The 24,963-nt window shown below is 37.8% G+C and overlaps 1 long non-coding RNA gene across 1 annotated transcript in view; it reads left to right on the forward strand.

Moving 5' to 3' along the window:
• Positions 1-21,177, forward strand: part of LOC141371235 (uncharacterized) — a 54,691-nt gene extending 33,514 nt beyond the window's left edge. Inside the window, exon 3 of the long non-coding RNA XR_012376031.1 lies at positions 20,829-21,177. This is a non-coding gene — a long non-coding RNA (uncharacterized lncRNA). The remainder of the gene's footprint in view (positions 1-20,828) is intronic.
• The last annotated feature ends 3,786 nt before the right edge of the window (positions 21,178-24,963 follow it).

The following is a 24,963-nucleotide window of genomic DNA, read 5'->3' on the forward strand; positions in this document are numbered from 1 at the left end:
AAAGAAAGAAAGAAAGAAAGAAAGAAAGAAAGAAAGAAAGAAAGAAAGAAAGAAATCCCACTTGATCATGGTGAGTGGTTTTTAATGTATTGTTGAATGTGGTTTGCTAGTATTTTATTGAGAATATTTGCATCGATGTTCATCAGGCATATTGGCCTATATTTTTTATTTTTATTTTTTTGGTGTCTTTATCTGGTTTTGGCATCAGGGCTGGCTGATATTCAATGCTGGCTCATAAAATGAATTTGGAAGTTTTCCTTCTTTTTCTATTTTTTAGAATAGTTTAAGAAGAATAGGTATTCATTCTTCTTTAAATGTTTGGTAGAATTCATCTGTGAAGCCATCTGGTCCTGGGCTTTTGTTTGTTGGGAGTTCTTAGTTTACTGATTCAATTTCTTTGCTGGTTTTTGGGCTGTTCAAATTTTCTATTAATCTTGTTTCAGGTTTGGTAGTTTCTATGTTTATAGGAATTTCTACATTTCTTCTGGGTTGACCAATTTGTTGGTATATAGTTTTTCATAATATTCTCTTATGATTGTATTTCTGTGTTGTTGGCTGTTATTTCTCCTCCCTCCTTTGTAATTTATTTATTTGAGTCCTTTCTCTCTCTGTCTCTCTCTCTCTTTTTTTTTCTGATAAGTCTGGCTAGAAATTTATCAATTTTATTGATTTTTTTAAAAGATTTTATTTATGTATTTGACAGAGAGAGATACAGCAAGAGAGGGAACACAAGCAGGGGCAGTGGGAGAGGGAGAAGCAGACTTCCTGCAGAGCAGGGAGCCCAATGTGGGGCTCAATCCCAGGACTCTGGGATCATGACCTGAGCCGAAGGCAGATGCTTAAGAACTGAGCCACCCAGGCACCCCTTATTGATTTTTTTTCAGAGAACTAGTTCCTAGTTTCACTGATCTGTTCTATTCTTTTTTTTAATTTGTGTATCATTTATTTCTAGTCTAACCGTTATCATTTCCTTCCTTCTCCTGGTTTTAAGCTTTGTTTGTTTTCTTTTTCCAGCTCCTTTAGGTGTATGATTTGGTTGCTTGAGATTTTTCTTGCTTCTTGAGGTAGGCTTGTATTGCTATAAATTTCCCTCTTAGAACCACTTTTGCTGCATCCCAGAGGTATTGGACCATTGTGTTTTCATTTTCATTTGTTTGCATGTACCTTTTTATTTCTTCTTTTGTTTCCTGGTTGACCCAGTCATTGTTCAGTAGCATGTTATTTAACCACCATATATTTGTGGTCTTTCCAGATTTTTTTCTTGTGGTTGACCTCTAGTTTATAGTGTTGTGCTCAGAAAAGATGCATGGTTTGATTTTGAATTTCTTGAATTTGTTGAGGCTGGTTTGTGGGCTAATATGTAATCTATTCTGGAGGATGTTCCATGTATACTTGAAAAGAATGTGTATTCTTCTGTATTAAGTTGGAATGTTCTGAATATATCTGTTAAATCCATCTGGTCCAATGTGTCATTCAAAGCCCTGTTGCTGTTCTGTTTAGATGATCTGTCCATTGATGTAAGTGGGGTATTGATATCCCCTGCTATTCTAGAATTATTATTGATTACTTCCTTTGTGTTGGGTACTAACTGTTTTATGTATTTGGGAGCTCCTATGTTGGGTGTATAAATATTTACAATTGTTATATCTTCTTGTTGGATTGTCCCCTTTATTATTATACAGTGTCCTTCTTTGTCTCTTGTTATAGTCTTTGTTTTAAAGTCTATTTGGTCTGATTGAAGTATTGCTATTCCGACTTTCTTTTGACATCCATTTGCATGATAAGTGTGTCTCCATGTTCTCACTTTCAATCTGCAGGTGTCTTTAGGTCTAAAATGGGTCTCTTGTAGGCAGCATACAGAGAGGTCTTGTTTCTTTATCCATTCTGTCACCCTATGTCTTTTGGTTAGTCCATCTACATTCAAAGTAATTATTGATAGATATGTATATATTGTCATTTTATCACTTGTTTTGTGGTTGTTTCTGAAGATTTTCTCTGATCCTTTCTGGTCTTTCTCTCTTTCATGGTTTGCTGATTTTTTTAGTGATGCATTTGGATTTCTTTTTATTCTTTTCATATTTGTGAGTGGTTTTTGATGCATGGTTACCATTAGGTTGTATATAACCTCTTCTGCATATAGCAGTCTATATTGAGTTGATGGTCATTTAATTTGAACCCATTCTTTTCACCTGTCCTCCCTACATTTTAGGTATGTATTATTATATTTATATCCTGTTTTTGAGAGTTGCTTGACTGATCTTTTACAGAAATATTCATGTATACTGCTTTTGTGTTTCCTACTTCCAAACTTACTTTTGATCCTCCTTCCCCTTCAAAGAGTCCCTTGTAATATTTCTTGCAGAGCTGGTTCGGTGGTCATGAACTCCTTTAGGGTTTGTTTGTCTGGGAACCTGTCGATCTCTCCTGTTCTGAATGATAGCATTGCTGGATAGAGTATTCTTGCCTGCAGATTTTTTCCATTCAGCACTTTGAATATATCATGCCACCATCTTCTGGTTTGCAAAGTTTCTGTTGAAAAATCTCCTGCTAGCATTATGGGTTTTCCCTTGTAAGTTAGTGACTTCTTTTGTCTTGGTGCCTTTAAAAGTTTTTCTGTATCACTATATTTTGCAAATTTAATGAGAATATGTCTTAGTGTCTGTCTGTTTCTGTTGATTCTGTTGGCAGTTCCCTGTGCCTCCTGGATCTGGATATCTGTTCCTTCCCCAGATTCAGGAAGTTTTCAGCTATTATTTCTTCCAATAAATTTTTTGCCCCCTTTTCTCTCTCTTCTTCTCCTGGGACTCCTATAATACGAATGTTATTACATGTGATAGAGTCACTGAGTTCCCCAAGTCTATTCTTATCTTGCATAATTCTCTTCTCTCTCTTTTGCTCAGCTTGTTTTCTTTCCATTTCTCTTCTTCCAGGTCACTGATTTGTTCCTGTGCTTCTTCCATCCTGCTGCCCATTCCATCAAGTGTGTTCCTCATTTCATTTATTGAGCCCTTCATCTCTGCTACATTATTCCTCATCTCTGTGTTAAGGGTGTCACTCGTGTCTTCCACTCTTTTCTCAAGTCTGGTGAGTATCCTTATGACCATTGCTTTAAATTCTCTATCAGGCAAGTTACTTGTATCTGTTTCACTTAGATCTCTGGTTGTAGCCTTGTCCCGTTGTTTCATTTGGGATAAATTTCTCTGTCTCCTCATTGTCTTCTGCTCTTGAGAGTAGTGACTTTATGCAGAAGAGATCCTGGAGTGCCCTCCAGTACACTGTCTTCTGTTCACCAAAACCTTGCACTTTAGGACAATTGCTTATGCCTCGTTTTTGTGTCTGAGTCACTTTTCCTTTCAGTGCAGTTGTCTGCACTTACTTTCTGTCTGTTGTGAGCTGTGTTTGCTCTTTGTGATGTTAGTGGGACCCATCAGGGCAGCTCTGGGGTTTGGGAGGTGCATGCCCGCTGGTCAACTTGGGAGCAGGGCAGAGATGTTAGCCAAATTTGTGCTGGGCCTATATTCTCATGTGCAATCCCCTGAAGTGCTATGGCAACTGGGATCTGCACACCGGGGTGGCCGTGGTCACACAGCTGGGTGTGGTGTGGTGGATGTGCATAGCATATGGTGGAAGCTGTGCACCCTGAGTGGGTGCCCTTGAGGCTTTAAAAATTCACCCTGAGCCTAGGGCCAGGGCTAGCAGGCTTGGAGTGGATGAGTCCTGAGGAGAACTTGTAGGCATGGGCCACTGCTATATGGTTAGCAAGTATCTATGCAGCCTCACCTCCCACAGGTGTCTCTGTGCTTATGCTAGGCAGTGAGGCAGGCAAAGGCCCCTGCAAGCTCCCTTGTTTTCAAAGTGGTCCCCCAATAATCTCTGAAATCAGTATGAATAGATCTGTCTGCTGTTTGTCCCTGGCACTACATAAACTGCCATTTTTATGTTGCCTCTCCACAGGCTGCACTCTTTAAGGGCAACCCAGCTAGCCTTCCAGGCTCACCTGGTGTTGACTCAGCTGACCTCCAAAGTTCTAGTTATAAGTCCCACTAGTTTTACAAACTCATGGAATTCAACCCCTCTGGGCTTTAAAGCCAAACACTAAGGGGATTAGTCTTCCCCATGTGAGCTTCCTGGTACAAGGACCCATTTCTCTGCCCTCTCCATGCATGCAGCCCCCTCCTTCCTGTGGACAGCCTCCCTCCACCTTTCTGACCTTCTTAGTCTCTCAAATGCAGCTTCTTCTCTATATTTAGTTTGTTCTGCCTGTCTTTGGATCCCTCTCCAGTTTATTGGATCTAGTTGCAGACATGGAATGGGGTGAGCTCAATTTCTTCTGACTCCGCCATCTTCCCCAGATATCAGTTGATGGCTTCTTCTCCTTTGGCTCCCACTCGTTCAGCCAGTGAGAACCACTAACAGGAAGGCAGTGAGTAAAAGAAGCGTGAGATTATGGCAGCAGGTCTCATACATTTTGGTCTCAGGACCCATTTATACTCTTAAAAGATAAAAATCATATCTATTGACACTCGATATTAAAACAAAAATTATATCTATTTATTTTATCATATTATACATTTAAAACTGAAACAATTATATCTATTGCCACAAATATAGATATATAATGGAAATAGATTGATATTGATATATACATTGATATGGAGAAAAATAATGTCTGTTGATGTTAGAAGCTAAAACAAATTATATCTATAGAGGTTACCACATTATATATTAAAACTGAACATTTTTAGATTAATTTGTAAATATATTTCAAAATAGTTCCATTGTACATTCATATAAGTGACAGGTTTTTATGAAAAATATCTATATTGTCCCAAACAAATAATAGTAAGTTATAAAACTGGCATTGTTTTACATTTTTGCAAATCTCCTTAGTATCTGGCTTAATATAAAACAGCTGGATTTCTGTTTCTGCATTCAATCTGTTGCAGTATCATATCATGTAATCCCTGAAAAATTCCATGGTATACACATGAGGAAATTAAAGTAAACAAGGTAAATACTTCAGTATTAAAATACTAATTTTATTTTCATAAAATTTGAAAATACTTTTTAAAATAGTTATGAATAAAAAGAAAATAGTTATGAAAGTTCTTGGTGACACAAAGGAGTCCCCATTGAAAACTGCTAGCTAAGCTATGTCCCTGACTCTCTTCTTTCTAGACTGTAAGTTGACAGTGGCAGTGTTCCCTTGTCAGAGTTGCACCTGCTGTTGGACAGCCAGCCTCCTACGGTTACAGGATGCACTTTCCAGCCCCTTCCTCTCCCCTTGAGTAATAATGGCTACTGCTGTTGCTAGACCTGGGGTTCTTCAGTATCCCTTGTTGGCTTCTCTTAATTTTGCCCTGACCTCTCTTTGTAAATAGGCCCCTCATTAAACTCTCACTAATTATTTTAGTGTGTGCCTGTGGTGGACAGACTCTGAACTGGTCCTGCATGATCTCCACCTCTTGATATTCATACCTTTGTGTAATTCCCTCCACTTGAGAGTGATCTTGACCTGAGATTTGCTTCTAACTAATAGAATGTAACCAAAGTGATGGGATGTCACTCCCATGATTACGTTATGTTGTGTAAGACTCTGGCTAACAGATACATTCTAGATACTCTCTTTGTTGGCTTGGTGGAGTAAGTGGCCTTGTGGGAGAAGCAGCCACATGATAATGATCTACAGCCAGCAGGAAGCTGGACCTCAGCCCTACAGCTATGAGGAAATGAATTCTGCAGACTGAGTGTGCTTGAAGGTAATTCTTCCCCAGTTGACTCCCCAGATAAAATCACAACCCAGGGGCACTTGGGTGGCTCAGTCAGTTAAGTGTCTGACTCTTGATTTCAGCTCAGGTCCTAATCTCATGGTTGTGAGATCGAGCCCCACCATCAGGCTCTGTGCTGGGCATAGAGCCTGCTTGGGATTCTCTTTCTCCACCTCTGCTTCTCCTCTCTCTCTCAATCCTTCTAAAATAAAATTTAAAATAAACCATAACCCAGTCAGTAACTTGATTGTAGCCCTGTGGGATCCCAAGCAGAGGCTCTGACTATGGTATGCCCAGATTTCCTGAACCACAGAAACTGCGAGATATTAAATGTATGTTGTTTTAAGCTGCTAAATTTTTGGTAACTTGTTACACAGTAATAGATAACTAATACAGTGCTATTTCCCCCAAAAAACCCTGATTCATAAACTATCTATACACCAACTGTAAAAAAATTATTTCTACCACTTCCTTCCAGTTTTTAATAGCCTTTCCTATATTCATTTCCATATCACATGATGGCTACGATAGCAGTAGTAACTTATAGCGTGAAGTGTGCAGTGATATTGGAGTCAACTCTTTTAGTTGTTTAAGACCTTGTTCCAGCTGACTTTTCTCTGGGTTAGAAGGATATAGCATATAATGGTCATGCAAGACTCTTTTGCGTTTGATTCCATGGCAATTAATATCAACACAATACATGCAAAATATTTTCATGTGACTCATACAATATATGTATAGTATAAAATTATAGTACCATGAACATCTGCATACCTACCACCCACTTTAAAACACTGAGTATTACCAGAACCTTTGATACTAACTCCCTGAGTTTGCATCTAAAAGCCTATTTTCTTGCCTCCTCAACTAGGTAACCAGTATCCTGTATTTTGTGTTTGTCACTTTCCTGACTTTGTTATGAGTTACCAACTATATGTGTATGTCTAACCTTGTATTGTGTAGTTTTACATGTCTCTGAGCTTCATATATATGTATATACATGCATACATACATGTAGTTGTATATACGTAGTATTCCTCTACAATTTGCTGTTGTTTTTACAATATCATTTTTAGATTCACTCACGTTGCTGTATATAGCTGTGATCCATTCATGTTTTATTATACCTGAAGTTAGTTATCTATTCTCCTGTCTCAAATATTTAGATTATCTTCAGGGTTTGTTATAAACAAATTTGCTTTACACAGTGATAGGAATTTCTCAACTCTAGAGTATATACGTAGGAGTGGAACTGCTGGATTGTAGAATATGTTAATCTTTGCCAGATAATGCCTGGTTCTTTCCCAAAGTGTTTTGCCTAACTATGCTCTTAGAAGCAGTGTATAAGACTTCTTGTTATTCCATGTTTTGCTAATGAGACTAACTTAGCATATTTACATTAGTCTTTATTTTTCCTACCATTATTAAGAATAGGGGCAAAAAAGTAAAATTACATCAGTTACAGATACAAAGAAAGCTGTATTTTCTTTGTTCGTTAATTCAATTATTCAATATATATTTATTGAAAGTTTGCTTCATATTAGACACTCTTCTAGGCTCTGTGGATACATCAGTGGATAAAACAAACTCCCTAACCTCATGGAACTGACATTATACAAAAAGGAGACAGACAATAAGTTAGAAGTGTAAGTAAAATATATAATGTGCTAGAAACTGATCAGTACAGTAAAGGAAAAAAACTACACAAGGAAGGAAGATAGGGTGTGTTAGAATGAAAAAGGTACAAATTTAAATTGGTTGTTGGGAAAAGACCTTCCTGAGAAGAGGACATCTGTATAGAGCCTGCAAGGAGGTAAAAGAGAAGCCATGGATAATCTGGGAAAACAGCAAGGGCAGCAGCCCAGAGGTGGGAGCACATTTGTTATGTTCACAGAAGAGTAAAGGAGCAAGGCTGTTGTGGCTGAGTGAGGGCAAGACTAGTGGGGTTAAAATCAGTAAAAGTGAGATGAATCAAGTAAGACACTGAGGTCATTGAAAGGACACTGACTTTATTCTATGTGATACAGGAAGTCTTTGGACAGTTTTGAGCAAAGGTGTGACATGACATGTATTTTAAGTGCATCATTGGTTGCTTGGTTGTAGACTGACTACAGGAGACTCAGGAACAGGGGAACACTTTGGAAATGAAGGCAATAATTCCAGCAGATTGATAAAGTAACATCTCAACAGATGTTACTAGTTTGAACCTGGATAATACTATTAAGGTGAGGGGATTTCAAGATTGAGTAGCAGTTTGCTGACGGACTGGTTGTCAGAGGTAGGGGGGGTTGTCAGGGATGATTCCAACACTTTTGGCTTACACAACTCTAAGGGTAGAAGTGCCATTTAATTAAACTAAGAAAGGATGCAAAAAGGGCAGATTTGGGGGATATTGGTCAGAACTGACTCCTAGAGATGTTAAGTTTGAGATGTCCATTACACATCCACATGGATATGTTTAACGTGCAGTTGTTTACATGAGAAGGGAGCAGGGTTTCTCCACCTCAGCACTATTGACATTTGGGACTGGATAATTTTTTGCTGTGGGAGCTGTCCTGTGCATTGTTAGATGTTTTGTAGCATTCCAGGTCTCTATGCACTAGAGGCAAGTAATATCCATTCCCCCCATTATGACAACCAAAAAGTCTTTAGTCATTGCTAAATACCCCTCGGGGTGGGAGTGGGAGGCATAATTGTCCTGAGGTATGAACCACTAGAATGGAATGGAGTTACGAAAAGAAGTCTGGACTTAAGTTATAAATTTGGGAATCATGAGCATACAGATGATATTTGAAGTCATTAGACCAGTTGATATCATCAGAGGGTAAATGGAAAAGAGAAGAGGTCCACGAGCTGAGATTGGGGGGGGGGCCTTCAATATTTGGAAGTCAGAGAGATAAGGAGGAACTAGCAGAGGTTCAGCAAAAGAAACATATAAGGAACATCAGTCAGATGGGGAGAAAACTAAAGTTTATCATAAAAGGAGGGAGTATACAACTGTGTCAAATGCTATTGATAAATCAAATAAAATAAGGACTGAGAACTGATCATTGAGTTTATTATCATGGAAGTTATTGATGACTTTGTCATTATCTATTTGAGTAGAGACTAGGGCAAAAATATATTTCTAATTGATTCCAGAAATAATGGAAGAAAAATAATTATAAACATTGAGTACAAAATAATATTCTCAATGAACTTGCTGTAAAGGGAAAGAGAGAAATCAGGAATGAACTAGAGCAAGAAGTGGACACAGTGAGGGAAAAGGCAGAGCATGTTACTATAATGATGCAAAAGTAAATCCAGTTCAGAGGGAAATTTTGATGATGCAGAAGAGAGAGGGGAAAAAAATGTTAGAGTGGTATCCTTGGGTAAGCAAGAGCTTACCAGAAAGAGCTCTTTCCAAAAGAGCATTTGAGTCATTATATATACATTTCAGTATATTTCATAGATGTCAAGAATGTTAAGTTTGAGATACACATGGCTGATACCCATATCCTCTCAACACTTTCTGTCCTGTGCTTGCCTACAGTTTCTACCTAGAGCACACCATTTCTCTTTCTGGAAGTGGAAGAGCAGATTTAGTCCACAGATGTTGACCCTTCTTTCCCATAAGCAGTCTTCAGCCAATGACAGATGGAAGGTGGAGTATAATATCCCAGTGTCTTCACCCTTGGTGAGAGGGCAGCTCTAAGGAGGCTGCTATGGCATCTCCTCCAGGTCTCCAGGGGAATTGGACTTCAGTTGCCCTCAGCATTAATCTGTTCATTAGCTCACCCCCTACTGCCTGCTTTCCTTTCCCAATTCCACTTGTCCACCCCCTTACAGTGCTACTGCCTCCTGGGATCACATCCCAAATAAGCTATTACACTCAAATCCCTGTCTCAGTGTCTGCTCTGGGGAAACCCAACCCAAGACAGTGTAAATTCAAATAACTTTGACTAAGCCCTACCTACTTGTTAGTAGTGCACTACTTCTTACAGGTTGCATAGAAAAATTGTCATTCCAGACTAACTTCAAACAACGTCTATATGCCCTAGCAGACTCAATCCAGAATATAACCGATTTGACGAAAATGGCCTCATATCTTTGCTTGAGTGTCATTCTTTGTCACATCAGCATGACAGCACTAAGTGTTTTGCTTGAATAAGTGGCTCCTTTGATAATACACTGCGGGTCCAGCATTCTGCTCTCCATGATTTTCAGTTCCATCAAGGGAAGCCTAAGACATCTCACAATTCCCAGAGATTCTCAAACTGTGCTTCCTGTATTCTATTATGCACTCAATCTGTCTTGTCCATTTGAACTGGAGTCACCAGGGAATACAATTAGATAGCCACTTTATTTGCTTTTTCTCTTTTTACACTCTCTAGCCTGCCATTTCAGTTTTAGTCTGAATTGTCGTGTTGCTTCCTCATCCCCCACTCACCCCATCTCACTCATCTTTCACTTAAAATCCCACAGAGTTAGGCAACTATAACATTGTTCCTTCCCTTAATACTAGAAGATTTCATTTTGCACAGTTAGGTAATAGTAGCTAATATTTATGTAGTGTTTCTATGTTCCAGACACTATCGTAAGTGCTTTACATGAGTTTTTCACATCAAGATGTGTAGCAGGTACCATTATTGTCTCATTTTACAAGATTAAATTGTTATGAATTTTTATTGGCACATTTTGAATTCCACAGCGCCTCAGGGCTAGAAACAACTGTGAAAACTCTAGGTGATCTTTCCTTGGTAGATAGGTCTTTTCTTGATAAATAGATAAATAGAGATGTTTCCAAGTACTCCTAGGGTAATTTGAAATAGTCTACAGGTTCTATGCACTCAGTTGTATTTTTCCAAAATTCAAACGCTGAAGTCCTAATCCCCAGTGTTATGGTATTGGGAGTTATTTAGGATTAGGTGAGACCATGAGGGTGGAGCTGTCATGATGGGGTTTGCTCCCCGGTAAGAAGAGACCAGATAGCCATGTGAGAACACAGCAAGAAGATGGTTGTCTGCAAGCCAGGAAGACCGTTCTTACTAGAAACCAAATTGGCCAGCACCTTGATCTTGGGTTCCCCAGCCTCCAGAACTGTGAGAAATAAATGCTTGTGATTTAAGGCATCTAGTCAATGCTATTTTGTATAAGACAGCCCGGACTGACGGAGACAACACGTTTCTGCAGGGCCCAGTCCTGGCCTCTCTCCAGGCCATTGTCACATTCTTGTCCTCCCATTACTCTGACACTCCAGTCCCAGGAGCTTCACTGTTTCTCCAGTGAAACAAGTCCCTCTAGTTCAGCACTTTAATAAATGCTGTTTCCATTGCCTTGTACTCTGTGGTAGACAAAATAATGGTCCTCAAAGATATCCATGTCCTAATCCCTAAAACCTGTGAGTATGTGACTTTAATGACAAGGACACTTTGCAAATGTGATTAAATTAAGGATCTTGAGACAAGAAGATTATCTTGGATTATCCAGGTGAACCAATGTAATCACATGGAAGGGAGGAAGTCTGGAATCAGAGAGAAGATATGACTTATAAGAGGAGGCAGGATGTTCAGAATCAGAGGAAAGGAGATATGACCACAGAAACAGAGCTCAGAGTGATGTCATTACTAGAAGAGGGCCCTGAGCCAAGGCATGTGGCAGTCTCTAGAACCTAGAAAAAGTGATCCTTTCCTTTAACAGATTCTGCCCTAGAGCCTCCAGAAGTAATGAAGCCCTGCTGACTCATTCTGAACCCCAGAATTGTAAGATAATAAATTATATATATTTAAGCCACTGTTTGTGGTAATGTGTTACAGCCGCAAGAGGAAACTTCCCTCTTCATTTTAACTCTTATTGATCCTTCAGATTTTGATTCAAATATCACTTCCTCAGGGAAGAAAATATCACTTCCCTTCCACTTTGACCACAGAGTCATAAAAAAAATGCCCCTGTTACATTTTCACAGCATCTCATACTTTTCCTTTGAGACACTTAATACTCTTAGATAATTTGATTAATAACTGTGTAACCCCCAGCACTAGAACTTCCATGAGGGCAGAGTCTATGCTGTGTTTTTTCACCATTATATTCCTAGCATCTCACACTGTAATATCATAAGCACTCAATCAATAGTTATTTAGTGAACAAATAAATGCATGAAGGAAGTAATTAATATAGGATATGAAAATGACTTTATAACTCTAAAAGGGACATATAAATATTGCTGTTATAATTTTAACTGATTAGACTTTGAAATGAAAATCAATGCTATCTATAAAAGGCAGCCTAATAGTCTATGGGGCATTATTTCTATATTTAAAGGGCATCAGAAGCTTATAGTCAGAAATAGTTGCTGGTTAATGAGAAGTTGGAAACTCTCTCCTACTTCCTATCTTATCTTCACTCTTCTCTTTCTAAGTCATGGCCTTTCCTTGTTTCCATCAGTTCAAATATATGAAATTGCTCTTATAACTCTATTAGTCAAGACAATCCTTGCTGTGGTATAGTAACAAACCCCCAAATCTCAGTGGTTTCAGACACAGATAAAATGACTTCTTGTTCTTGTGAAGTCTGAAGAGGGTCAGCAGAGTTGCCTTCCATCTGGCAATTCAGAATTCAGGTTCCCTTCATCTTGTGATGTCACCATTTCAACCTGTGGCTTCCAAGGCTATCGTGTCAAGACAAAGCACAAAGAACTCACAGTCCTTACCTACCTTCGTCCAGACGTCATTGCTATCACTTCCACTCATGGTCATTGACCTAAACTTGACACCTGGGGCCAACCCGACTGCAAGGTCTGAGAAAGGTAAGGGCCACGGGCAGTATTCGGTGAGCATCGCTGTATTGTCCACAGCGGCTATATATATTGTTTTGGGCAATGTTTCATTGCTTATAAGGAAATTGAAATGTTGCTTCCCAGATAATATTTTAATGCATGTAAAAGTTCCAGCTCTTCAAAGAAGCAGTGAAGTGACTCATTTTGTAAAGAATCTTTTGTCAATAATCACTTCAAATCTGTCTCTTTTTACACGGGCTTTTCTTAAAATGGTATAATCATTGATGTGCTAGAGCTGGCTCCAATTGGCTCAGGAAGCTGATTTGGCACATCTCTTGCAACTCCCAAGTTCATGTTATGTAGCTTGAATTTGGTCAGAGTCGGGATTATCTACACTATAGAAGTCAGCAAATGCTACAAATCAGGACTTTCTTCATTTTTTTCAAAGAGCCGATTATTAAACATTTACAAGTATACCACTGTATACACTGGTAGTTAAATGATTGTTTGGCCCTAGAAATCAGCTTGTTGCATGGTACTATAATAATTGAGTTCTGAAATTTTAAAACCAAATTATGTTTTTGTGCTTTTGTGTCTGTGCACACACACATGCGCATGTGCTCATGGTTTGCAATGCAGTGTGGTAGAGGGCTCTAGAAGAAGGGTTAGGAAACCAAAGGTCTATTCCAGATTCTGCCAAAATCATTCATGAGACCTTAGCCGAAATGCTCAATCTCTCTCAGACACGGGTTTGTTTGTTTGTTTGTTTGTTTGTTTGTTTTATATAAAGTTAGGGAATTGTACCAGCTGACCTCTTGTCCTGTTCTGATATTTAGGATTCAAGTCCCAGGCTGAGTTAAGTCATAATTATCATACTCTGCATTAAGATTGAAGCCACATAAAAGCACCTAATTCTTTCAGGGTCAGAATATTGTAATTCATTCCTACATGATTCTGTTAGGGTTTGTGTTTGCTCTGTAAGAAGTACATGGGTACAGCACAAAAATATGTATGAAAGAATGGTGCTCTGTTACTATAAATTAAGTGAAAGATTTGCATTGCAAGGGATTCACGTCGTAAGCTCTGTCATCTTGAGGATTAATCTACTACAACTGTAGCATTTTCTTTCTTTTTAGATAATGCTTTTATATCAGCTTTTATTCCACTTATCTATTGCTGCTTAACAAATCACCGCTAAAATCAGCGACTTAAAACGTAAACTACTTTACTGCATTTCACAACTTTCTGGGTCAGGAATTCAGACGTATGGAATCCAATAGGGTTGCCGGATAGTAATCAGCTGGCAGCTAAGCTCATCTGGAGGATCCAAGGCATCTTTATTTACTAGATTGGTGCCTTGGGGGAATAGAGAGAGGACTAGGCTCACTCTGGCCCATCTCTTACGCTCCAGCAAGGTGGTCAGACTGCCACATGGTGACTCAGGGTTCCCAGAAACCAAAGCTGAAACTGCCAGTCCTCCAAAAGTCTAGCTCCAAAACTGCCATGGTGTCACTGGTGGCATATTCTACTGGTCAAAGCAGTCACAGGCCTGTCCAGATTCAGTAGGAACTGGATCAAATAATTTGTGGCCACTTCTAATCTACAAAATCAAGACCTATCTTAAATGCTATCAGAGCTTCTTGAAGACCCTCTGTAATCCTGTTCTCCCCTAAATACACAACTGCACCCACAAACAGTAGAGAGATCAACTACCACTACGTTGTGCCTTGCTCCTCTATATAAACCTTGCAACATTTCGCACAGTCTTGGTATATACTAGTTTGTACAAAAATATGTTAATTGTATCAGTACATTTAAAAATGTTGTCAGTCTACAAAATTGTATAGGTTATGGCTAGTGTATTAGTCAAGGTTCTCCAGAGAAACACGACTACTAGGATGTATTTTTATATATATAAGATATATATATATACATATATATAAGATATATATACATAAGTGTTTAAGTATAAGATATATACATAAGTATATATAAATATATATTTGTATAATATATATATCCTGTATATATCTTACATATATACATTACATATAAGATATATGTATATACCCATACATATATCTAAGATATATGTATATATATATACATATATATGTGTATATATATGTGTGTGTGTATATATATATATAACATATATATAAGATATATGTATGGGTATATATATATATATCCTATTGGTTCAGTTTCTCTGGAGAACCTTGACAAACAGACTAGCCATAAGGTACATCTTATGGCTATCTTATCTTATATATCTCATATTTATGTATATAAATAAACATATCAGATCTATATGAAGACATTTATTATAAGATATATAAGATATATCCAGTTATAAAGGCTAAAAAGTTTCGCCATCTGCCCTCTGTAAGCTGGACACCTAGGAAAGCCAGTGGTATAGTTTGAAGGCTTGTAAATTACAGTCAATTACATAGCATTCTTCACCTATCAGGTCGATAAAAAACTTAAAAACTGGACAACGTTGGGGTGCTTGGGTGGTTCAGTCAGTTAAGCATCTGACTCTTGATCTCAACTCAGGTCATGCCCTGAGGGTAGTGAGTTTTAGCCCCACATTGGGCTCCATGCTGGGCATGGAGCCTACTTTTAAAAAAAAGTAAAAACTGGGCAATATTTTTAGCAATAATGTGACGAAATGGGAATTTCTGGTAAAACTGAATTTGGTATAGGTTGCAGGCCAATTCAGTGGTATTTATTGAAACAAAAAACTACATACCTTCTGTGACCCAGTAATTTCAGTTCTCACCAAACCTCCCTTATTCTGTACAAAATGAAACACTTTGATATTGTCAGAATTATTGATAAAGTCACACATTTTACCATATTTTTTATTATCAGTTAAATAAAATGCTCAAGTTACTAGCCATGACCTACACATTTTGGCAGGAAGGTATCATTTTTAATGTATTAATAAATTGACATGTTTTGCACAATTACATAAGGAACCACATTTAAAGTTACAAAGATTATGTACCATTATTCATAGGCATGAAAGAAACCAAAAACAACCTAAATGACCTTAAATAGTGGAGGTATTAAACAAGATGTACTGTAGTCTTAGTCAAAAGGATGGGATAGACTTATGTGTATTAACATGGAATGGTCTCCAGGACAAATTGTTTAGTGAAGAAGAACATGGTGGAACATTATATACAATGGAAAACTCTTTAAGTTAAACAAATAGACGCAAAATTTGTTATGATTTTGTAAATAATGATATATAAATGCAAAGAATAGGGTCCGGAAGGACATTTACAAAGCTGTCAACGGTGGTGACGGGAGACGTATTGAGAGTGGGGTCAGAAAGCAAAGCAAGGATTGAAGGGACTTTAGCCTCATCTGTAATCTTTTAATCTCTATGAATACAATATATTATTGTAAAAATAATTGTTAAAAATTAGCCACAAAATTTTTTATTTCAAAAATTTGAAACAGGTAGATTACTATTAGTAACAAGACGAGGCATATTTTTTAAGTGGACAAAATAAATTTTAGATCATTACATGTAGCTTAACTTCATTTGGGTAAAAAGAGAGAGAAAGACTGTTATCTAGATACATATTGCATTTAGGTGACAAATACATGAAACGGAAAGATCCCTACTGACTGTTAATGAAGGTGACTTTGTGTGGGAAAGGGGTTAAGGTGAGAGGCAGAGCAGGCAGGGGGAGATTTACTTATTTTAATATGCTTCGGTACTGTTTTAATTTTTATAATGAGCATGTACTACTCTTTCGATTAAAATTCCAATTAAAACAGTAAATTCAGCGGTGGCCTACATGGCTAGTTATAAAACATCCAGAATTTCACAACTAAACCATAGATTATTTCCAGGTCTCACTTTTGTTTAAAAGATGGAAGCATTTGTTGGGGTGCCTGGGTGGCTCAGTCGTGAAGCGATTGCCTTCGGCTCAGGTCATGATCCCAGGGTCCTGGGATCTGGCTCCGCGCATACGGCTCCTTGCTTGGCGGGAAGCCTGCTTCTCCCTCTCCCACTGCCCCTGCTTGTGTTCCTGCTCTTGCTGTGTCTCTCTCTGTCAAATAAATAAATAAAATCTTAAAAAAAAGGGCGCCTGGGTGGCTCAGTTGGTTAAGCGACTGCCTTCGGCTCAGGTCATGATCCCGGAGTCCCGGGATCGAGTCCCACATCGGGCTCCCGGCTCAGCGGGGAGCCTGCTTCTCCCTCTGACCTTCTCCCCTCTCATGCTGTTTCTCTCTCTCTCTCAAATAAATAAATAAAATCTTTAAAAAAAAATCTTAAAAAAAAAAGATGGAAGCATTTGTATCTAAGGGATTGACTTGAAGTTCATATGTTCAGTCAATAGGCAACAGCCTCCATGGTTTACATGTGCACTGATTAGCCTTCTTCATTAGGAATGTAGGGAATAGGCATATGCAATTTTTTTTCTCTAAGAGTTGGGGACAATGACCTAAGAGGGACACATTACATTTCATTATCATTATTGGTTTGTAACTCTCCAGGCAAAGGGTGTAAAAGCTGAATAACCTGATCCCAACCAAATTATAAAGCCTGTACCAGAAGAGACTGTACTAATTGTTCAATCACATTTTTATTAACATAGGCATGAAGGGGTAAGTATATAAACTGACACCATTACTGTCCCACACCTTTGTGCCCAAAAGAAAAACAAAAGAAAAAGGTTTTACAAAAAAAGTCTGTTTTGATGGTATCAAACGTGGTAGGAAGAACCTCTTCCTTTTAGTCGTTTCCTGTTTGTCAGCTTTCTATCTAGGTGTCAGGTTTAAATTTGGAACATGCAATATGCAGTGAATTTATCTCAAGCAAAAGAAAAAAAAAAGAGAAGAAACAAAACTTCAGATTACCCATCTGAAAACAAAATATATTTCACATATAAAATAATGTTACTTTTTCTAGTTATAAAAGCCATTGTGCTATAAATGGAGTTAATTTGCATAATGCCAATCAGTGCCATAAACAAATATAGCTCTAATTGTTTATGAATTGTTATACTGTGATTTGAAGCTTGATTTGGGAAATGCTGACATTAACAGATTATAAAATAAAATTAATGATGAAAAGTGTTAGATTCCAAAATCAGGAGAAGTCAAAAGTGAAATATCAAGAGCAAAATTAATGTAAGAATCTCCAAAGACAATGATGAGAAATGAAAGAATATTCTAACAGAAAACAAGGAATACAAAGCACTGATTAAATCATATGACTGGTATAAGGATTCATTCTTAGCTAATATATGAAGAAAAGGAAGAGAGGAAATCACTATTAGACCCCCTAATGATTGACCCAAGGAGGAGTGAAAGAGAATTCTCTCAGTGAATGTGTGTATCTACCTTAACAGTACGGAGGACAGCCACACCTGGATTTTCCAATACAGTGCCTATTGATTTATTTTTAATTGTGATATCAGTGACACCATAAAAATGCACAAACCTTAAGTGCATAGCACAATTAATTTTTACATATGTATGCATCCATGTACCATCACCCAGACCAAGATAAAAAAATATTCATCATCTTAGAAGATTTTCTTAAGCCTCTTTCCAGTCAATTCCTCTTCCCTTAGAAATAGCCAGCCACTCCTATAACCCTTACCATTGTAGCTTAATTTTCATGTCCTTGAACTACTTAATATAAATGGAATAATACAGTATGTAGTCTTTTGTGTCTGGTTTCTTTTTTTTTTTTTTTGCTTTATGTATTTTTTCTTTTTCAAAATTTTTATTGCTATGTTAATCACCATACATTACATCATTAGTTTTTGATGTAGTGTTCCATGATTCATTGTTTGCGTATAACACCCAGTGCTCCATGCAGAACGTGCCCTCTTTAATACCCATCACCAGGCTAACCCATCCCCCCACCCCCGTCCCCTCTAGAACCCTCAGTTTGTTCTTCAGAGTCCATCATCTCTCATGGTTCATCTCCCCCTCTGATTTCTGCCCCTCTTCATTCTTCCCCTCCTGCTATCTTCTTTTTTTTCTTAAGATATATTGCATTATTTGTTTCAGAGGTACAGATCTGTGATTCAACAGTCTTGCACAATTCACAGTGCTCACCATAGCACATACCCTCCCCAATGTCTATCACCCTTGCTGAATGACATTTGCATTGTTCCCATTTTGAGATCATAATGAATGAAGCTACTGTGATCGTTCTTTAAAAGTGTTATGGTTCACCATAGGTGGTCGAGTATGGTTCCTATCGATCATAGAACCTGTGAATTAAAGAGAAAGGCTTCTCAGCCTATAATGGTGGAACCAAGACTGGATGGCCAAAATAGACAATCCCATCCAAAAAGGGAAGGAACAGAAAGTACATAGCAATCATAGGCCCATAGCAATTCTGAAATCCACTCTGGCACATGGCACCACTTTAATCCCTTGATTGGGACCCAGTTCTCCCTGTGAATGGATTATTCTTGTTTCTTGGCTTTGGTCTTTGGGCTCTTGACTCCTCCCTTTGAATCATCATTTCTCATCCAAGTCTGTGTTTGCAGCAATGTAGCTTTCTTAGCCTGCTTCCCACTCCTAGAAGTTAATTTTGTGCTATCTCTGTCTCTTTCATTCCAAGCTGTCTTGAGTCCTTTAACAACTTTGTGGGTTTCTTATATCAATTCATAATAAACTCCAATAAACAAAGTCATACTCACATTCTTTCTTTTTTTTTAAAGATTTTATTTATTTATTTGACAGAGAAAGACACAGCGAGAGCAGGAACACAAGCAGGGGCAGTGGGAGAGGGAGAAGCAGGTCTCTGGCTGAGCAGGGAGCCCGATGCGGGACTCAATCCCAGGACCGTGGGATCATGACCTGAGCCAAAGGCAGACACTTAACGCCTGAGCCACCCAGGCACCCTCACATTTCTTTCTGAGACAAGTCCTTTTATACTTGGCCATGTATAAGGCTGCTATAGAAAAATACCCTCAAAATTCTGAAAGCTGTATCATTTAACTGAGAGGACATATAAAAGCCTACCCTAAACCTTTCTGAAATCCTCATAAACGGTCTTACAGCTACATCTGTGAGGTATTTACCCTGAAGCTATACTCTACTGATGACTCTGGATTTGATCTTACTATTTATTACTTTGAAAATCTTTTACTGGGAGACGCTGGGGATAGAAAACAGTTTTATTTTCAAGCCCCACAGGTCCTGGATATATTATAATCCTCTAAATTTGACTCAAAAATGTAATAGTTTCTTCTTCATTTCCTCTCTCTTTCTTAAGTTATCATAATCACTAGAAGAAGCCAGTTGGCACTCTCTGCACTCTGCCTGGAGATCTCCACAACCAAGCCCATGAGCACCTTAAGTTTTACCCTTTTGAATTTCCAAGTCTCCAGAGGCAACACTTTTGACAAACTGTGCCACTACATAGCAATCATCCTTTCTTCCTCATCTTCAGATAACATTTACCTCAGTGTCATAGGATCACTCAGCAGGGGCCTCTTGAGGCACTTTGAGATTATATTTACAATATTTTTAAGGCCCTACCAGCATCCACCCAGTCCCAAAGCCAATGTCACATACTTAAGATTTTTGTTGTAGAGCACTTCCTTTCCATTTGCTGCACAAAAACTGCACCAAAATGTAATGGCTTCAAACAATAGCAATGTAATTATACTTCATTATTTTGTGGGTCAGGAATTTGGGTAGGACTTAGTAGAGTGATTTTTCTGATCTATATGACATTGACGGAGGTCACTCAGAGGTTTTCAGCTGTGGCAACAGGGTTGGTTTGGAGAATCCAAGCAGCCTCCCCACATGTCTGAAGTACTTTGTTGTGGGTGGCTGGAAGTCTGGCCTGAACTGGAGTGCCTGCACATGGTTCAAATCTCTAGATGACTCTGGTATGTGTCAAAATTATTCAGAAGAGTGTCCTCAAAGACAGGGTTAAAGAGATTATGTCATCCACAGGGGCTTCTCTGGCTTAGACTACTCCAGAGAATGAAAGAGGTCATTTGTTTCATGCCCCAGAGAATCATTCTGTTTAAGACCAGCTCTAAATTTAAGAGGAACTTCACGTTAGTGTATGTTTTGCTCCCAATTAGAATGCCTATAGACAATGAGGCCAGCCAAATTATGGTTCCAAGGAGCACATTTTAAAATGTGTGTGGTGCTCTGAAGGAAACATGCTCTTATTTTTGAAGCTGGTCAAAACATTGAAAATCTTAAACCTTAAAATCTGAGGTTTCCTGGGAAAGATATCTTAGTTTCCCAAACCCCAAGCCCCTCTCTCTTTCAGTCTATTTGTGTTTGTTCTCTCCTAGGTCTGCAGATGGGCAAGCAATAGGGTTGAAATATACCCAATGAGGACATGGCACTCTCCTCAGGAGGCATGGCCAACCCAATGAAGATGAAGTTTGCTTTTCTGAAATCTCTTTTATGAGAATAAATCTCTGTCTTGATCACTTTTCACCATCTTCCTTTCAACTATTTTTCTCGCAAATGTTGTTCTGAGATTACGAACTCATCAGTGACGCTGCTAGGGCTGAATTTTCTCAGGAAGTTTCTGGTTAACTCAGGCTTTCCAGGAAAGTAAAAATAAGCTTGAGAACTAAAGTGTCCTCAATCTAAGTGGGGCCATGGTGATAAATCATGGTCATTCTTATTCATTAAACGGAGATTATATTATTAGCATGGAGTTGGGAGTTTATTTTATAGAAGAGTAACTAAATATGAACTGACAAGACTGGTTAAAAACATGAGAATGTTATGCTACTTTGTCTAACAAACCAGTGGTATTTGTTTTTTATCTCATTTTCTTGCTATCAAAAACCCTTGGCATTTGCCTTTCTGGTGTCATACCCAGACCAAGAGAGAAGAAGCAATTTGGGGCTATGTATTTACAATGGGAGGCACTTAAAGAACAAGGTTGCCACTCAGGGGTCCTCAAGCTTGTCTTAGTGTCCATACAGAACCACACCTAGGAGAACGCCTTCACCCACATCTCTGAAGAAAGAAGATAGCAGAAAGCTCATGACGGAAGAAACATTTTCTGGATGAGAGAAATGTTTTGTTCATTTTCAGTCCTTGGTCTACAGCATAAAGAAGACTTGTAGGATATTAATACCAATTGCACCATGTTAATATAAGATCAGAGCTAACACTGATCTAGGAGTGAGGACTTACTACCTTTCATGATGGATCAAAATTTGAGCATATCTTTACTTCAAAACAACATGCAGTTACAGATAAACTATACTTTAGTCTCTCTTTCAGTCACAGTACCCTATACATCAAAGCTAACAACTCACTGAGATAGAAAAATCAGTCTCCGAAGAGATGGTGAGCCAGGTTCTAAATTAACAGATTTCACTTGGGTCAGAGAACAGCAGCAAAACTAAAAGCCAGCTGGACAGTTTATTGCTATTATAGCTATAATAATAGTTATTATTATTATTTTGAGTTACCAGTGTGCTCGGAAGGCTCAATGTATTTAATTAACCTTTCAGAAGACAAGTCTAAAATGTCTGGCTTTGTCCTAATGAAGTTACAGCTGTGGTTAAAATCTGATAGAGCTCTGTTCCCGTTCTAATTTCATGAGAAACTGATTCATTTGTAAAATGCCTCCACTTCACTCATTCATTTATAACTGAAGTGATGCACTAATCCACTCAGGAAACAAATCTTGTGATACACGGGAGATCAATTGTTTTATGAAATAAAATTAAAAGTGTAAATGCGGTTACCATTTTAAATGTATGTCAATTGAAAGTACTCCTTGAACTCATTTGACCAAGTATATTTTTTTTTCCATTTTTTGAAATCACACCTGTGCTAAGACATGCACTCTCTTCCTCTATCTGGTAAGCACAAGGTGTGGGAACTTGTGCAATAGATAATTAATCTCTATTGCTATCTATAGTTTCATAGTTAACACTGTCTTAGCAGAAGTGTGAAAACACATTCACACCTTTGAAAATGGATGATTAACTAATCAAATGACAATACGAATGTTAGACAGAAATACAGAAATGACTGCAAGGCAGAGCTATTTATGATTATAACATTCTATTTAATTTTTAAGGGTGGATTGTTCAGTGTAATCTGTGCTCCTCAAACATCCATGCAGATTCTCAACTTTTTAATTGCATAAGTTCTCAAAAAAGAATAAATAAAATTTCATATTCTTCCCTAATTAAGCAATTTTTAATATGAGAGGTTAAGAAGGCAAAGAGAGGTATATTTCAAGACCATAGACAAGGAGGAGCGAGGAAAGGAGAATCACATTTGAGTGAATCATCAAGTTATTTTTTACTCTCGACATTGTCATTTCCATTTAAAATGCAGACTAAGCTGAATAAATAATTGAATAGCTAGTTCTCTTTTGATAGTCTGATGTATAAAAATCCAAACTGGGAGGTAGGCCCATGTTCATTATTTTGTTAATTTCCTATGTTTACCTGTGTGTTCTCTTTAAGTAATGATAATCAGGAAAAGGCAGAAACACTGTTGAAGGAATGCAGATCTAATTACTAGGGATTCAAAACCAGTATTCTGGGTACATTGTATTAAAAGCCTTTAGAAAAAAATATTTACCCATATTTATATTTTTTAAGCCGAAGTGTATATTTGCAACACATATCACTTACTGCCTTATAGTGCGGTATTTTAAAGATATGTTATCTCCTCTGTAATGCCTTGAGATCTGGCTACATGTCTGACTCATTATCCCAGCCCAATTTAGCCCAGTGCTTTATACTGAGTGGACAACCCTGTCTATTGAATCAAGCCTAAATAGTAAATGAGGAGACAAAAGTTGTTATAAAGTTGCATTTTCATGGACTTTCATACATTTTCTTTTTTTTTTTAAGATTTTATTTATTTATTTATTTATTTATTTATTTATTTATTTATTTGAAAGAGACATAGCGAGAGAGGGAACACAAGCAGGGGGAGTGGGAGAGGGAGAAGCAGGTTTTCCGCTGAGCAGGGAGCCCGATGTGGGGCTCGATCCCAGGACCCTGGGATCATGACCTGAGTTGAAGGCAGACGCTTAACGACTGAGCCACCCAGGCGCCCCGACTTTCATACATTTTCAAAATCTTGACTCTTTAAAGAGTAAAAAAACATGATTTTTTTCAATTCATATATCAGCTGCACAATTTTTTGTTACATACAAAAAAATTTCTATTAATTAGCAATAGTTTATCAGCACCAAATAAATCCACTGTTAGCTGTTCAACCTTTTAGTTCCTATTGCCCTACCTTGAATGTGGGTGTGTGTGTAAGTGTACGCATACATCATTCTCCCCCTCCAAGCTGGCTTCTGTCTCCATTTTTTTTTTTTTTTTTTTTACTGAAATCGTTCTGAAAAGGTCTTCCCCATCTTTCTTTACCTTGACTTTGCATTAACATTTGACACCACTAAATAATCCTTCCTTTTTGAAACATTGCCTTCTCTTGTTTTCCATGCCAAGACATGTTCTTAATTTTCCTCCAGCATCTCTTCTTGGGAGATCTCACTTACTCCTGTAGATTCAGTTACTATGAATATATTCTTCTGCCTGCCAAGTTTAAGCCTCTAGCCCAAATATCTCTTCTCGCCTTCAATTCCATATACGTATCTGAAAGTATGTACACACACAACACTACACACATGCATGCCCCCACACACACACACACACACACACACACTCGGTATCACACACCTGTCCCCCACACCTACTCCTTCACTATGTTTCCCTCTCTCAGTAACATCAGTTACCCAAGTAGAAATCTGGATGTCATCCTTTACCCTTCCTCTTTTACCTCCACATCTAATCTCTCAACATATCCTATTCATTCTACCTCCCAATGTATCTCAGATTCATCTACTCCTATCCATCACAGTCAGGGCAACCATTATTCTGACTCATTTATTACAACATCCTACTAGCTAGTCTTCTTGTCTCCAGTCTTGCTCCCTTTGGTTCATTTTCATAGTGTACTCAAACAGATTTTCTGCAGCGGTCATTACACTTTTTTGCTTACAAACCCCCTTAGAATTTTTTGAAAAATATATGTACTTTCTTACTTTTTTGTAAGTTCACATAAAATTATTTTACTATAAAAATTAGATAATTACAAAGAGTGGAATATATATAACACTGATACAAAAAATAAAACAGCTGTGTCCTTTTTTGAATATATCCAAATGAATCTAAATGATAGGATTTGATACCTCTCATTGTTCTCTTAAAAATACATGAACAAGTTCCTCTCTATCAACAGGAAATGGGTTTGATTTTTTTTCCTTGAACTTGTATTTCCACACCATTTTTTTCCCCACAGTTTTTATCCTAAAGAATAATTTTTAATTTTTAGTCTTGGTTGATTATCCTATCACAATGCAGAAAAACATACATATAAGTCAAAATGTTTAAAAATTTCCTGTGACCATAAGGTTGTACGGATTATTAG

Source organism: Callorhinus ursinus, unplaced genomic scaffold (genome assembly GCF_003265705.2).
Source record: "Callorhinus ursinus isolate GAN/ISIS: 27379988/994484 unplaced genomic scaffold, GSC_fseal_2.0 scaffold1, whole genome shotgun sequence".
Lineage (NCBI taxonomy): Eukaryota > Metazoa > Chordata > Mammalia > Carnivora > Otariidae > Callorhinus > Callorhinus ursinus.